The 15,405-nt window shown below is 35.1% G+C and overlaps 1 protein-coding gene and 1 non-coding gene across 3 annotated transcripts in view; one reads left to right on the top strand and one right to left on the bottom strand.

Annotated features, from left to right (window-relative positions):
• SNTG1 (syntrophin gamma 1) overlaps nucleotides 1-15,405 on the top strand; it is a 939,244-nt gene that overhangs the window by 275,675 nt on the left and 648,164 nt on the right. For both annotated transcript variants that reach the window (XM_044245618.1, XM_044245617.1), the window contains exon 2: nucleotides 8,874-8,949. The gene's annotated coding sequence lies outside the window, so the exon portion shown is untranslated. The remainder of the gene's footprint in view (nucleotides 1-8,873; nucleotides 8,950-15,405) is intronic.
• On the bottom strand, nucleotides 6,262-6,396 carry LOC122905651. Its single transcript, XR_006384379.1, has one exon. It is a non-coding gene; the product is annotated as a U4 spliceosomal RNA (small nuclear RNA).

Raw genomic sequence — 15,405 nt, 5'->3', positions numbered from 1 at the left:
TTTTTTGGCTATTGAGTTGTGTAAGTTCTTTATATATTTTGGATACTAGACCCTTACCAGAAACATGATTTGCAAAAATTTTCTCCCATTCAGTAGGTTGCCTTTTCATTTTGTTGATCATTTCCTTTGCTGTGGAGAAGGTTTTTGGATTAATTTGGCCCCAGTTGTTTATTTTTTTTCTTTTGTTGTTTTTGATTTTAGTGTCAGATTAAAAAAATCATCATCAACATCTATGTCAAAGAGCTTACTGATTATGTTTTCCTCTAGAATTTTTATAGTTACAGGTCTTATGTTCAAGTTTTTAATCCTTTTTGAGTTAACTTTTGTGCATGGTATAAAAGAGTGGTTCATTTCATTAATTTGCATGTTACTGTTCAATATTCCCACATCATTTATCAAAGAGACTGTACCTTTCCTATTAAATATTCTTGGCTTCTTTGCCATAAATTTGTTGACTGTTATATGTGGATTTATTTCTGGATTTTTTCTTCTGTTCCATTGATCTTTCTTTATGCCAATACCATACTGTTTTTAATTAGTGTAGCTTTGCATAATTTGAAATCAGGGAATGTGATGACTTTATGTTTTGTATTTCCTAGTAATTTGGTCTTAAGTTTTTGTTTTTAGGAATTTGTCCATTTCATCTGAATTATTCCATTTTCTGACATATAATTGTTCATAGTACTTTCTTGAAATATTTTTTAGTTTTATTGATTTGGCAATAATATCTCCACTTTCTGATTTTATTCATTTGGGTCTTCTTTCTTTCTTTTTTTTTTCCTTTTTCTTTTTCTAGTCCATGTGGCTAAAATTTTGTCAATTATTTTAATCCTTTCAAGGAATTTCTGGTTTCACTGATTTTCTCTACTGTTTTTTCTAATATCTATTTTTTAAAAGATTTTATTTATTTTAGAGAGAGAGTGTGTGTGCAAGTGGTGGGAGGGGCAGAGGGAGAGAGAGAATTACAAGTGGATTCACCACTGAGCATGAAGCCTGAGACAGTACTCAGTATCACGATCCTGAGATAATGACCTGCGCTGAAATCAAGAGTCAGCTCTTAACCGATTGAACAATGCAGGCACCCATCTAATATCTATTTTGATTGTTTTGTGTATAATCTTATTATTTCCTTACTTCTTCTAGCTTGGGCTTAGTTTGTCATTTTCCCTCCACTTCCTTAACTTATCAAGTTAGGCTGTTGATTTGAGACCATTCTTCTTTTTCATGTAAGCATTTGCATCTATTGAGTTCCTCCTTAGCATTAAATTTCCTGGTCAGAGAAGATACTTTGTATGATATCTATCTTTTCCAAATCTACTGAGACATACTTTGTGGCCCACCATATGGCCTATCCTGGAAGATTCCCCATGTGCACTTAAGAGAATGCACGTGCCGTTGTTTCAGTAGAGTGTCTTGCATATGTCTCTTAGGTTTACTTAGTTATTGCGTTTAACTTGGCTCTCTCTGTACATTTTGAGTCTGGTTATCTATCCATTATTCATAGTAGAGTACTGAAGTCTCCAACTATTATGGTAGACCTATGTACTCCCTTCTGTCAGTTTTTGCTTTATATATTTTTATTGTTCCTAGATGCACAAATGTTTATAATTATTTTATCTTCTTGATATATTATACCTTTTATTAATATACAATATGATCCTTTGTCTCATAAACTTTTTTGATTTGAAGTTTGTTTTGTTTGATAATTATGTAGTCACCATTGCACTCTTTTGGTTACTATTTGCATGGAGTAATTTTTTCCATTCTTATACTTTCAGTTTCTTTGTGTCTTTGGTCCAGGATGAATATCCAGTAGATAACACTTAGTTGAATTATAAGTTTTTATCCATTCTACCAATCTCTGTCTTTTGATTTGACAGTTAAATCCATTTACATTTGAAGTAAGGAATTTATTTCTGTCATTTTTCTATTTGTTATCTATATCTTAAAGGTTTTTGTCCTTTATTTCCTACATTATTTCTTTTCCGTTTAGTTGATACTTTGTAGTGAAATGTTTAAATTCTTATTTCCCTTTATGTATATTCTGTAGCTAATTTATTCATAGTTACCATGGGGATCATATCTGACATTCTAAACTTATAACACTCTAATTTGAATTTATATTAACCTAACTTCAATAACGTACAAAAACTCTGCTCCCTTACACATCTACCTGTATTGTTTTTGGATGTTGATGTCACAAAATTACATATTTATACATTCTATGCCCCCCCAAACATAAACTAGTAATTCTTTTAAATGCATTAGTTTCTTATATTAGGTAGAAAACAAAATGTGGAATTATAAACCAATGTTAAAACAATGCTAGCTTTCGACTAATAATTTTTTAAAAAATATATTTGTCTTTTAAATCATGTAGCATTATAATGTACTTACAGTAATACTTTTTTAAATTGCCAATGTATTGCCTTTCTTGAGAATTGTTTTTATAACTACAAATTACAATTTAATGTTCTTTCGTTTCACCCAGCAGGATTCCCTTGAGCATTATTGCAGAGCAGTTCTAATTGTAATGAACTCCCTCAGCTTTTATTTTAGAAGAATGTTTCAATTTTCCCCACACTGTTGAAGGGCAGTTTTGCCAGATACAGGAATCTTGGTTGACAGCTCTTTTGTTTTGTTTTTTGTTTTTGTTTTTCCAGCTAGTACTTTGAATATATTTCCTACTGCTTTCTGGCCTGTGAAGTTTCTGTTGAGAAATCTGCTGATAATCTAATTGAGAATCAGTTGTATATTGTGTGCCAATCTTCTGTCTTTGACTTTTATTAATTTGACTAAAATGTGTCTTGCTGTGAGTCTCTTTGAGTTCATTTTGTTTGGAGTTCATTGAAATTTTTGGATGGGTATGTTAATGTTCATGAAATTTAAGACATTTCAGCAATATTTCTTCAAATGTTCTCTTTATCCCTTTCTCTCTGTCTTTGCCATTTGAAACTTCTTCCCTTTCTCTCTGTCTTTGCCTTTTGAAACTTCTATTGCGTGCATGCTTGTTTTCTAGGTGATGTCCCATAAGCCCCTTAGGCTCCGTTTACTTTTCTTCAACCTTTTTTTCCTTTCTGAACCTCAGATTCAATAATTTGCATTGCCTTATCAAACCTGCTTGTAAATTTATTTATACTTTTCACTTCCAGGTCTTTTTTTGTTTGTTTGCTTCTTTTTAGGCTTTCTTATTATTAATATCTTCATTTTGTTTATACATAAACTTCCTGACTTCATTTTCTTCTTTAGTTCTTTGAACATCTCCAAATCAGTTATTTTAAAGTCTTTATCTAGTAGATCTGTCCATAGATCATTTTTCAGAAACAGTTTCAATGATTATTTTTTCTCTTTGAAAGAGCCAGACTTTCCAGTTTTTTTGTATACTTTGTGATTGAGTATGTGTGTTTGTATGTGCATGTGCATGTTGTCTAACTGGATATTTGATTCTAATAATATAATACTTGAAATCATATTGTCCTTCCCTGACTTTTCAATTCTTAAAATAATTTTTGCTTTAGGTTTGTTGTTGTGGTTGTTGTTTTGTTTTGTTTACTTTTATATTCAGTTGCCGTGCCAAGTATTCGTCTCAGATTTAAACTTAAGTTCTTCTCAGGCTTTTTCTGAATCTTTGCCCTTTTCCTGGACATACACAACTGCTTTCTGTCACTGTAGATACACTTGCTTGTACATGCCCTGGCCTTTGAAGTCCAACTCCCAAAAGAGAAAAAGAGAAAGTGAATGCAGTGGTAAAGAGCACGCAATCCCCTCATAAGTCACTTCCGCTGGAGGGGAAGGAAATTACCACACTGGGAGGAGATGTAACAACAATGGCCTCTTATCCTGCTGTCTGCATCTCTGTGATCATAAGATACAATCAGTGATCAGAACATAAATCCTCAATACTTGGAGGACAGGGTCATTTTTTGCTCACTCTGGCTCCAGAAATCTGTGTGCAGGCTGCTCTAGGAACATGTGCACAGCTGCCTGACATTGGGCTGGAAATGAAAGATATGCAGCTGCTACTGTACTAAGAGCTAAAATTAACTACAATTTATTGTCCAAGTCTTCCTCTGGAAGTTTCAGACCTTCAAATAAAGTCCCAAACTCCCAAATTACATTAGACATATTCTGACAGTGCAATTGTTGTTCAGGTGAGGAAACAGATTCCCTGCACCTACTATTCTGCCATCTTCCCAGGATCCTCTCCTTTTCCTTGCTTTTTCGAAAAGTATGTATGGTTGAACAATTTGGCATTTAATTTTCTTCTGTTTTTCCTTTATAAAAATTATGTTATAATACACATCATTTTCAGATACTTAAATTTTCTTCATTTAACTCTTTATTTCAAAGACTTAAACATACTCCCTTTGTGACAGACACTCTGTTAACAGATGAAATAGCAGATGTCTCTTATACATTCATTTCGTACTTTGAAGGACTAGCAAATTGTTTTCCAAATTGTTGCATTAATTCCAGGGGACAGAGATGCATTTCTGTGGCTGCATTGAAGGACATTGACTATGACTTTTGATTTTTGCAATAATTGTATATAGGTTTATTTTGTCATGACAGATATAGAAACAAAGGACAGAAAGACACCCGATAATTCACAGACTAATGCTATTGTAGAAGTCTACAGAGGATGTTCTCTGAAGACAATAAGAAAATACATATATAATCATTGCTTAAGCAATTCAATGTAAATGAGTTAGAGAAAATGAGATTCATGGAAGTGTCTTTTAAATGTACAATTGTATGCATTTTTTTTTTCTTTTCTGTGGTCATATTCCTTAGTGTTTGGTGTGTAACAAACTTTCCAAAATTTTAGTAACTTGAAAAAATAAGTAGTTACTATTGCTTATGTGACTATGAGTCAGCTAAGAATCTCTAGCTTTGGCTCTTGCATGTTCCTCTGGATGACTGTGAGTCAGATAAGCACTTTTGGTGTCTTCTCAAATGTCCAGGGCCTCACATGGGACAATTAGTCTCTCTATGTGAACTCTCATCATTCAGCAGGCTCTTCTGGGGTTGTTCTTTCCACTGGAAAAGTTCTGAGAGAAAGTGGAAATATGCAAAGCTTCTTGAGACCTGGTTCCAGTACTAGCATATGTTTCCTTTTGTGGAAACTACTGATCAAGCCCAGCATAAATTTAAGTGGTAAGAAACTAGTCACTCTTACTGGGAGATGCTGTGGGCCAATTGCAAAGGATCAGAGTACAGGGAAGAGTTAAGAATTATGACCCTTTTTACAATCTCTGTCACGGTTTTGAAAGACTGATTTTCCCCTGTCTCTATTATCCTAAACGGATTGACAAATCAGCTCATTGCCTTAGCACAATAATCTCATAAAATGTATTTTAAAATGCAAGTCCAGATAACATCACTGAGTCACTTACTATGTTTTTGTAAATATTATGAAAATAGTTAATTAAAATTTATTTTGCCACTCTTGAAGCAAAACCCTAAATTCCCATTAATAATATTCCTACGCTCTGTAGTGTAGAATGCTTGCTACTAGCCTGCAACTTGAACATATATCCTTAACCTTATGATTATAGCTCACTGTACTATGCATGTTCTTAACTACTGCTGGCAAGTTTAATTTGAGGTTGTCATTCTATTACAACATGCTCTATGTTGTAACAAAAGACTCATGTTTGGAGGACACAAAATGTCTTTTCTTAGCTATAACAGGGTTCTGGAGTACGGAAAGCTTACTGCAGTTCTGCTGACAGAATTTGATTTTTGTTTTGTTTTGTTTTGTTTTGCTCTGTTTTGTTTTTTCTCTTTGTAACATCAAAGCTGATAGAATTTTTCAAATAGTGACAAACATTCCATTTTAAAAGCTCTGACTTGTGAAGTCCTTATTGTTCATAAAATTGAAAAAAGTTGTTTTGAAAACATATCAAAATTTACTTGCCGGTTTAATAATGATGCTTTCTCTTACAAGTGTATGAAGAAACCCTATGTTGAAACCCAAGTAGAATTTGGATAATGTTGTGCCTCATTAAATAATGATTGTTTAAAAGGTCTATATCGATGAGTAATGTTCCAAAATTCTTTAGAATTCATTTATTTAATTTTCTTTTTTTAACTTTTTAACACTTGTGAATTTGTTTTCTTCAATGGTATTTGTGGCACACTGTTTTCAGTGCATAACAATTTATGAAAATCCAGTATAGGGCATACAGGCAATATGATTAAATCTGTATTAAATGACATACCTTGAATAACTGAAGTAAGAATGATTTTAAAGTCATAAGTATTCTCTTACATTTCTCATTTAAAAATTTTTCTATTAAATTCCTAAAACAAAAATTGAGTTGGATTTCTGATTTTCAATTAGCAATAATCGTGCCTCGGATAAACCTCATTGGCTACGATACTGCCACTGATTTTAAAGAAATTGGAGTAGGCGAAGTTTTATCTATTTCTTATACTTAAGTACAGCTTAAGATCCTAGACATCCTATGTAAAACATGTTTACTATGACCTGGAAGGCAGAGATAGAAAGACAGACCAGTCAGTCAACTTAGAACCTGAGGAAGGAGATGGTAACAAGGTCTCCAGAATTTCTTTTTTGTCTTGTTATTTCCCAGGTGGCAGAAACTCTGAATCCCTCTTTTCTTGGATTTTCTTAAGCAATAAATTATTCTACTTAAACTTCTTTAAGTATTGACTTATTAGCATTAGCAAATTCAGAGGGTTTTTTTGGTTAATTGATTATTGTTTTGGTTTTTAGTTTTTATTTGTCTTCTTTGTTTCACTCATGATGTTACATTAGAGTCTCTGTGGAGCCCCCAACTGCTGCTTAAAAGTAAACATCATTGGGTGGTTGTGGAATTAAAAATGGTGAGTATGTGAACAAATGACATAAACCGAGATGTCTAGCCATAGGGTTTCTTTTCCCTTTTTCACTAGTCGTTGCTACTGCTTGCCCCTGAGGTTGTAAGAATGGTTGCTTATGGCTGTGTAGTGCTAATACCTGTTCCCATCTGTAATTATAGAAACCAGGTGTGGAGCTGCGTGAGTGATGACAGCATATTTTTTCTCTAAGAAATGTTCCTACTCTTAAACCTCAATAGGGACCTGTGGAACATGTTTTATTTGTTTTTAATTGGAGAGATTTCACGTATATTTATTATTTCTGAACTAAAACCCATGGGATTCATCTATAGGGAAAGAGAAATGCAGAAAATGGGAGTGGGTTAAGTAATTAGTTCATGGAAAACAAGTAAAGAAACAATAAAGGCTTAGATTGTATGTACCTTGAGATATTGTGTGGAGAATTGTACTGCAATTGATATTATTCTCACTTAATATATAATTCTGAATCATCAAATTTATGAATTAAAAAAAAAATAACCCCAGTCATAAGCAGGGTTTCCCAAGGCTGCAGTCATGTATCAGCTGGGGTATGTTCTGTTCCTGAGCTCAGGGTCTTTTTCCAAATCCATATAAGTAATTGGCAGAATTCAGTTTTTTCTATTTGTAGGACTAACTTCCTTATTTTTATGTTGCATCAGCTGGTGGCTTCTGTGACCTCCTACAGGCAGCCTTCTGAAGGTCTTAGGTATATGTTCTTCCATATACCTAAGGATAAGGCATAGGCAAAAGGATTAGGGTTCCCCTATCAAGAGAGCTTACTTCTTCAAAGAAGGAAAATCTTTCCCAGATTGAGTCTCTGACCCTTTGTAAGACTCCCCTCCTCTGGCCAACTCTGGCTACCCCAAGATAATTTCCCTCAAATTGGTTGACTCAAAATTAACTGATTTGGGAAATTATGGCTACAAAATCCCTTTGCATTTGTTCTCTAATGGAAACCCATCACAGAAGTGAAATATATCATAGTCACAAGCTCAACCCACAATCACGAGATCATGGGGAAGGGATCATGCAGGGTGTACCCTAAGGCATGGGAATCTAGGATCCAGTCCAGTATTATTCCTACCATAGTCCAGAAGCTTATATTCTAGTTTTGGGTTCTCAACATGGCTAAGGTTCAAATTTCTCTATGGATTTGTTAAAAAAAAAAGTCATATATTAACATTCATAGGCCTCTGTATAAATCTGATTTGGATATATCTGTTGAATGAGATATATGTCTTTAACAGGCTATGCAAACAATTTCTACGCAGCCGGCTGTATGCCTCTGGAACTTCTCCCAATAACCACTGCTTGGTCAAATATAACATTTCACTTGCCTATCATTTTAATAAAGTGTTAGAGCATTTTGAAAACTACGATTGAGTTCATGGGAGGACAAATAACATAAATGGGATCATTAAAAATGAAGTGCAAAGGCAGAAACATCATTCTAGCCTTTGGAAATTGCAATCTGTTGCCAGGTCTTGCTTGATGTGTAGAGGCTATCCCCCCTCTCCCTCAATATAAAACTGAGTTAATAGCTATGTCTCATTAAAAATAATGGCATCAAATCAATAGACTATTCCTCACAAGGAGTGTTTTTAAATAATATTAATAATTTAAACTTGGAATCTAATTCTAAAGGCTGTGGTATTGGCAGCTTATATCTAAATGCTGACTACTGGCAGATAAAGTTTTGGGAAGATTACCAAATATGCTTTTGTACTTTTTTTTTTATAAGCCAATTTCCCCAAAATGTGTTCTGCAGAACTCAATCTTATGACAGTAGCCGTTTGGGAAATACCATCATATTATTTTTCCCCTTGGTGATTCACAAGGTTTTGAGTTACTCCTAGAAATTCACAAAGAAATGTGTTGAAAATGTGTATGATATAAACATAAAAGGGATGCATGTCTTCCTTATGGATAAAGTGAATAAATTTCAGTGTATAGATTTTATTGCTTCTATTTTGAATGCTCATAGGACTTTTGTTTTTTGCATCTAGACTATTCCCCCAGAATGTTGAGATTGCCAGAGAAGTGACCTCTGAAAAAGGAAAATATTGCTCTACCTAAATTCAAGTAAGACCATTACTTTTCAAAAAGTCATTGTGAGTAAATAAATGAAAAAAAATTCATTTTTCTACATTTCTATTACAAGTTGTTTTCTTCAATATTAGGCTTTATGAAGCCACTTTGCTCTAGAACAGTATCTTTTTTTTTCTTTTCTTTTTTTTTTAATTTCCTGGTGTGGGAAGTGGAGCAACAGTCGAACACAAGTCAAGATTCAGTAGTTAAGCTGCATTTGGACATACCCTTCCACCACATTTACTTAAACAGCCGTATTAAATGTATGTTGTTCTTTCATGAGCATCATTCAGAGGAAAGAGCAATATAAATGGGGTTTTCTAAAGCTTACTTTATTAAGGGAGGGGTCCACGACTCCTGATCAGGATGAGAACTGGAGTCACATACTTTTGTGAAGTCTGCAATCTCAGAGAAAGGATAGATATGTGACCATACAGGGGAGGGCGGGCTTGGCTAAATGTTCTAAAATGCTTCACAACACTAGGGCCTAGAGAACTATCACATTTTCTGTTGTTTAGTCAGAGCAAAGGGTGAGAAAGGGTAATGAAAATTAGTAAAGTAAATCAAATTGCCTTCAGAAAGGGAGCTTGAATCAGTATAGGCAAAGCAGGTGAAAGATAAGATGAGGTCTCTGACTTTGGCACTAGGAAAAAAATTACTTTTAGAAGGATTCACACTCTATATGCTTGGAAGACCAGAACCTGGTCACTAAAGTTTAGGACTGAAGTAACTCATTTTATTTTCCTAATAAATTTTCACAGCATTTTTGAGTTCTAATTTCCTGTCGCGCAAGGACTTATATTATGGTCTTAGTGAGAATCATGAAACTCATTGTCATCTATTATGTTTAAAGGAACTTTAACACTTAAAAGTGTGTTGTGCACATATTGTTGCATTAAATTATATTTAAATGTAATGTTAAAATGCCAGGAATTCTTGAGTATATACCTATGCATTATGAAAATCATAGAGTTCTAGGACTAAATGCATTCATACAGGTAATTTAGTAGAGGATTTCCTGGACTGGGTTCTTGAGGAGTATGGCAAGGTTCAGAGTCACTTAGGATGATAAACAACTAGATCTAAAGTTGTTCTGGTTACTCAACATCTAAATTATTTAATAATAAATATTTAGAATATTATATGTAATGTTATATTAATCATAGTAGCACTCAGATAGAGGTGATTGCTAATAGATTCACTCTTCTTTCCTCACTGAATCCTGATCCCTAACCACCTAAATGCAGTTTTTGGCTTCATGTTAAAACACAGATCATTCTTGGGGGGCCTGGATGGCTCAGCGGGTTAAAAAGCCTCTACCTTCGACTCAGATCCTGATCCCAGGACCCTGAGATCACCTACATCAGGCTTTCTGCTCGGCGGGGAGCCTGCTTTCCCCTTCCCCCAGCCTTCGTCTCTGCTTACTTGTGATCTCTGTCTGTCAAATAAATAAATAAAATCTTAAAAAAAAAAACAAACCATAAATCATTCTCATCATTTGAATACACTTAGAAAATTCTAAAGCACATTTCCAAGGAATCAAAAGGAACACATCCCAGTGCATCAGAAAATTGTATCCAGGGTTTTTCACTGATTTTTCATCACTATACTGTTTTCATAGTTGGACCTGTCCAAAACAATATCAGAGAGAAGCCCAAAAGACAAAAGAGAGGGGGGAAAAAAAAGAAATTATTGAAACAGGAATGGGCGTTGTAGATCCTTGGTTTCTCAACCTCTGCTTTTCCTTACCTCTGAATCCATTCCTCCCCCTAAACCCTGCAAACCTGACAGACATTACTGTTTCCTGGAAGCCTGTGATTTTTTGGCTTCCCAGTCCTTTGTTTTGAAGCCCGTGAGAAGCATTAACTTAAACAGAGATAGAGAGTGAAACATAGAAGTGAGAATTGCCAGAATTACCCTGTGTTAGCCAGAAATGGAAAAGTGATTACTGTGCAAGAGAGATCATTCATTACTAACTTAGGTTTCCCAGTGTCAGGTGTTGCTGTCTGTGCTATAACTTCACCATCATGCAAAGCTCACTCTACATGATTTCAAAGTATCATACACTGTCAAAGCTGTTTGAAACCCAGAGAGGTACATATAAATGAAAACAGGGAGAAAGGCAGTCATAAGAAGAGTAATGGAAATTCATTTGAGGATGGCTATTCTCATCCTTAAAACGCCCCACAAAGAATAGTTAAAATTTTATTTAAAAAGTATCTCTAGATGCATTTCAAACATCTCTCTATTGTCTTTGGTATATATCTTTGCCTCCCATATTTGTTTTAGTTTAACACACTTTATTGATAAGCAGCATGTCTGAATTGATAATGCTTTTTTTTGATAATGGTTTTTTTTTTTGAAGATTTTTAAAAATTTATTTGACAGAAAAAGAGAGAAAGAGAGAGTTACCGTGAGTGGGGGAAGTTGCAGGCAGAGGGAGAAGCACACTCCTACTGAGCAGGGAGCCAGATGTGAGGCCTTGATCCCAAGACCCCAGGATCACGACTTGAGCTGAAGGCAAATGCCCAACAGATGGAGCCCCACCAGGTACCCCTGAATTGATTCTGTTTTGAGACAGGTTGAGTAAAGAAGAGAAGTACTAGACATGGTCTAATAACACATAGCCTAGCCACATTGCCTATTTTCTGATACTTGGCGCATACGAAATAGGTCAGAACAACATGTCTCAGCATATACTGTACTGGGTTCCTTTTCCTTACAGTTTCTGACCTGACCTGTAGAGTTTTACTTGTGCTTCCAATGATTTACTCGTGCTTATATTTGTCCACATTTAAAGTCAAACTGGCTTCATGTTCGAATGGAAAATAGCCCCATGAGCAGGAAAAAACTAGATGTCTGCTGGGTGAGCAGGTATCCAGGCCTGCTCACCTGTCCCTACTTTCTGCCGACTGCCATCTTTACTTGGCTAAAGGGATTTCACTGGGCTTTTTCTATTGCCAGAACAAGATTACTGTAATATAAATACTTAATATTTGGATGTGTAGAGTTTTTTCTATTACTGCTTCTCTATGCTTTGAGGATATTTGTGGCATCTGACATTGTACTTTGATTGGTCTTCCTGTGGTCTGTCCCCTACCGTTACCACTGCATCTGCTGGGGGGGGTGCAACTTCTGTAGACCCATTTGCCACCAGGATTGTTATTCAGATCCCCAGTCCTTTCAGGCGTGCTTATGAGTTTAGTCATTGGCTTCAGTGGTGAAACATCTCTCTTTTTGGTTTTGCTGGCTGTTTGTCCTGGGTAAAGCGACACAATTATCAAACACAAAGAAGCTTCGCCTTGAGCACAAAACTTAACATTCTAGGCAACTTTCTTAATGTTTTCTGACTGAGCTTCACTCCCCATCTACCTTGTTTAGAGTAATATGACTGAGTAAGTTGCCTGTGGGAATTGTAGCTCCTGGTCGAGATACAAACAGCGGTACAAAGAGCAATACTGTTCCCTGCTGACTTGTGTTTTAGTTTTTGCTTATTGTCTGTTTTCATGAGAGTTTGAGGAGAAAACTGTAGTTACTCTTTGTGACCCCAGGAGGTACCATCATGCCAATGTGTATAGGGTCCCAATAAATATTTCAAAACAAGTAGTAGAGTGATGAAAATATTTTTGGAGCTGTAGTCTGTGCATTTAATCTATTCATTTTAGAGAGAGAGTGTGTGCAAGTAGGGGGAAGATTGGGGGAGAGAGAAAAAATCTTAAGCAGACTCCCTGTTGAGCACAAAGCCCACTGTGGGACTCTATCTCATGACCCTGAGATCATGACCTGCACTAAAATCAGGAGTTGGCCGTTTGACTGATTGAGCCACTCCCTGCATTCTATGCATTGTAGACATTCTCTCATAGTTGAAAAAAGAATGGCTAAATTAAAAATATATTACATATATAAAATTAATATAAAATACATATATATGTATATATATGTCATATATGTGTATATATGTGTGCATATAAATGTATAAATTTGTATATATGTGTGTATATAAATATATAAATTGTATATACATATATGTATGTGTGTATATAAATATATAAATGTGTATATATTTATATATTACTCTGATTCCTCTGATTTCTCTCCTTTCTATTTCCTAGTCAGTGTGTGTAGATTTCTGGTAGCTCTTGGTATTGCTTTATATCATGGGCAGATTAATTAGGTTGCTTTCATCTTGATAATTCCATTCCGTCTCCTTCTATTCTGGAGTATTCTCAGTGAAGAGAAGCAAGGATAATTCGGGCTGGATGAAGACTACTGGCAGCCTCTCAAGACTCAAAGTATATTCACATGTCTGTGTCTGGCTGTGAAGAAGATTCACAAACTCTTCAGGCTACCATCAGATACTTTAGTGATAAAGAAAACAACAAAAGTTCTAAAGAAATCTCATAAATATTATCCCTTTACATGTGAGGCATTGTATCAAAGCTACAGAGCAGAACTGGAGAAATGCTGGAGCTTGACAACTGAAATGATGCTCAGAGATACAGGTTGTGCCCAGCAGAAGTACAAGGGATTGTAGGTTCACTAGGCAAACATGGATCAATGAAAGGGGATCAGGGATGACTTTGTGGGAGGGAGAAGTGTGTTCTCAGAGAAGGCCTTGCACACAGAAGAGCCCTACTTTTGATCTGATTTACATTAAGTTCTCAAGATCTATAGGTATTTTTCAAAAACACAGTGTCATGTACCTATTGTTAGAGTATCATACAGAGGAGTTTCATGACCCAACAATATTCCCTGTGCTTGGCCTGCGTAGCCCTCCTCCTTTCCTTCTGAACTCCTAGAAATGATTTGTTCTGTTTTAAATTATCTCTAGAATTTTGCCTTTTCCCAGACCTCATGGAACAGGAATCATACAGTGTGTAGCCTTTTCAGCCTGGCTTCTTTCACTTAACAATATTCATTTAAGAGTCAGTGTGTGTGTGTGTGTGTGTGTGTGTGACTTCCGTGGAACTTTCTTTTTATCTGAATAGTATGTCATTCTATAGAGGTCCCACAGTTTGTTTATTCATTTACCTACTTAAGGAAATTATGAAAAAATCCTCTATAAACCTTCCTGTGAAGGTTTAACATGTTATTGAATCAGCTGGCTGACTATCTAGGAATGCAGCTGCTGTTTCATATGGTAAGACTACAGAGAGTCTTGTAAAAACCTATAAAACTCTTACCATTTAGCACTCCTACCAGCAATGGAGAGCTCCTGTTGCTCCACATCCTTCCTAGCAAATGATATTATGAGTTTTAAAATTTCATTTTTTTAAAAAAAGTTAACTTTAATAGTATCTTTTTAAAAATGAGGAACCAAAGTATTAATTTAAAAATAAACTCTTATAGTAAATAAAGACACTTTTTCCCAAAATAACAAAGTTTATTAACACAATATCCAGCAAATATACATCATGAATGTATTTTGTGGGAGACATATACATTAAAGAATTAATAACAAAAACAAAGTACTTACAAATTCAAAATGAATTAAAAACCTAAATGTGAGACTTGAAACCATAAAAATCCTAGAGGAGTACACAGGCAGTAACCTCTTTGGCATTAGCTGGAGCAACTTCTTTCTACGTATGTCTCTTGAGGCAAGGGAAACAAAAGCAAAAATAAACCATTGGGACCTCATTAAATTAAAAAGGTTTTGCACAGTGAAGGCAACATTCAACAAAAGTAAAAGGCAACATATGGAATGGGAGAAGATATTTGCAAATGACATACCTGATAAAGGGTTAATATCCAAAATATATAAAGAACTTATAAAGCTCAACACTCAAAAAACCAAAGAAGACAGACGCATGAAATGATGTTCAATATCACTGATCTTTAGGGAAATACAAATCAAAATTAAAATGAGATATCTCGTCATATCTGTCAAAGTGACTAAAATCAACAGCACAAAAAACAATAGGTGTTGGCAAAGATGTGAAGAAGGGGGAACTCTTTGACACTGTTCATGGAAATGCTAACTGGTGCAGCCACTCTGGAAAACAGTATGGGGGGTCGTCAAAAAGTTGAAAATAAAAGTACGCTATCACCCAGCAATTGTACTACCAGGTATTTACCCAAAGAATACAAAAATACTAATTCAAAGGGATACACCAATGCTTATAGCAGCATTATTTCTAATAGCCAAAGTATGAAAACACTCCAAGTGTCCATCCATTGACAAATAGATAAAGAAGAAGTCATACACATATATACATACAATGGCACATAGCCATAAAAGAGAATGGAATCCTGCCATTTGCAATGACACTGCTGGAGCTAGAGAGTATTAAATTATGCTAAAGTTAGAGAAAGAGAAGTACTGTGTAATTTCACGCATATGTGTAAGTTAAACAAATGAATAAAGGGAAGATAAAAAGAGAAGTGGAGGCAATCCAAGAGACAGACTCTTAATGATAGAGAGCAAACCAGGGTTTGAGGGTTACCAGA

The sequence above is a fragment of the Neovison vison genome, chromosome 4, assembly GCF_020171115.1.
Source record: "Neovison vison isolate M4711 chromosome 4, ASM_NN_V1, whole genome shotgun sequence".
NCBI classification, from domain to species: domain Eukaryota; kingdom Metazoa; phylum Chordata; class Mammalia; order Carnivora; family Mustelidae; genus Neogale; species Neogale vison.
Note: the sequence above shows the minus strand (reverse complement) of the source record. Positions and strands in the feature narration are given on the sequence as shown.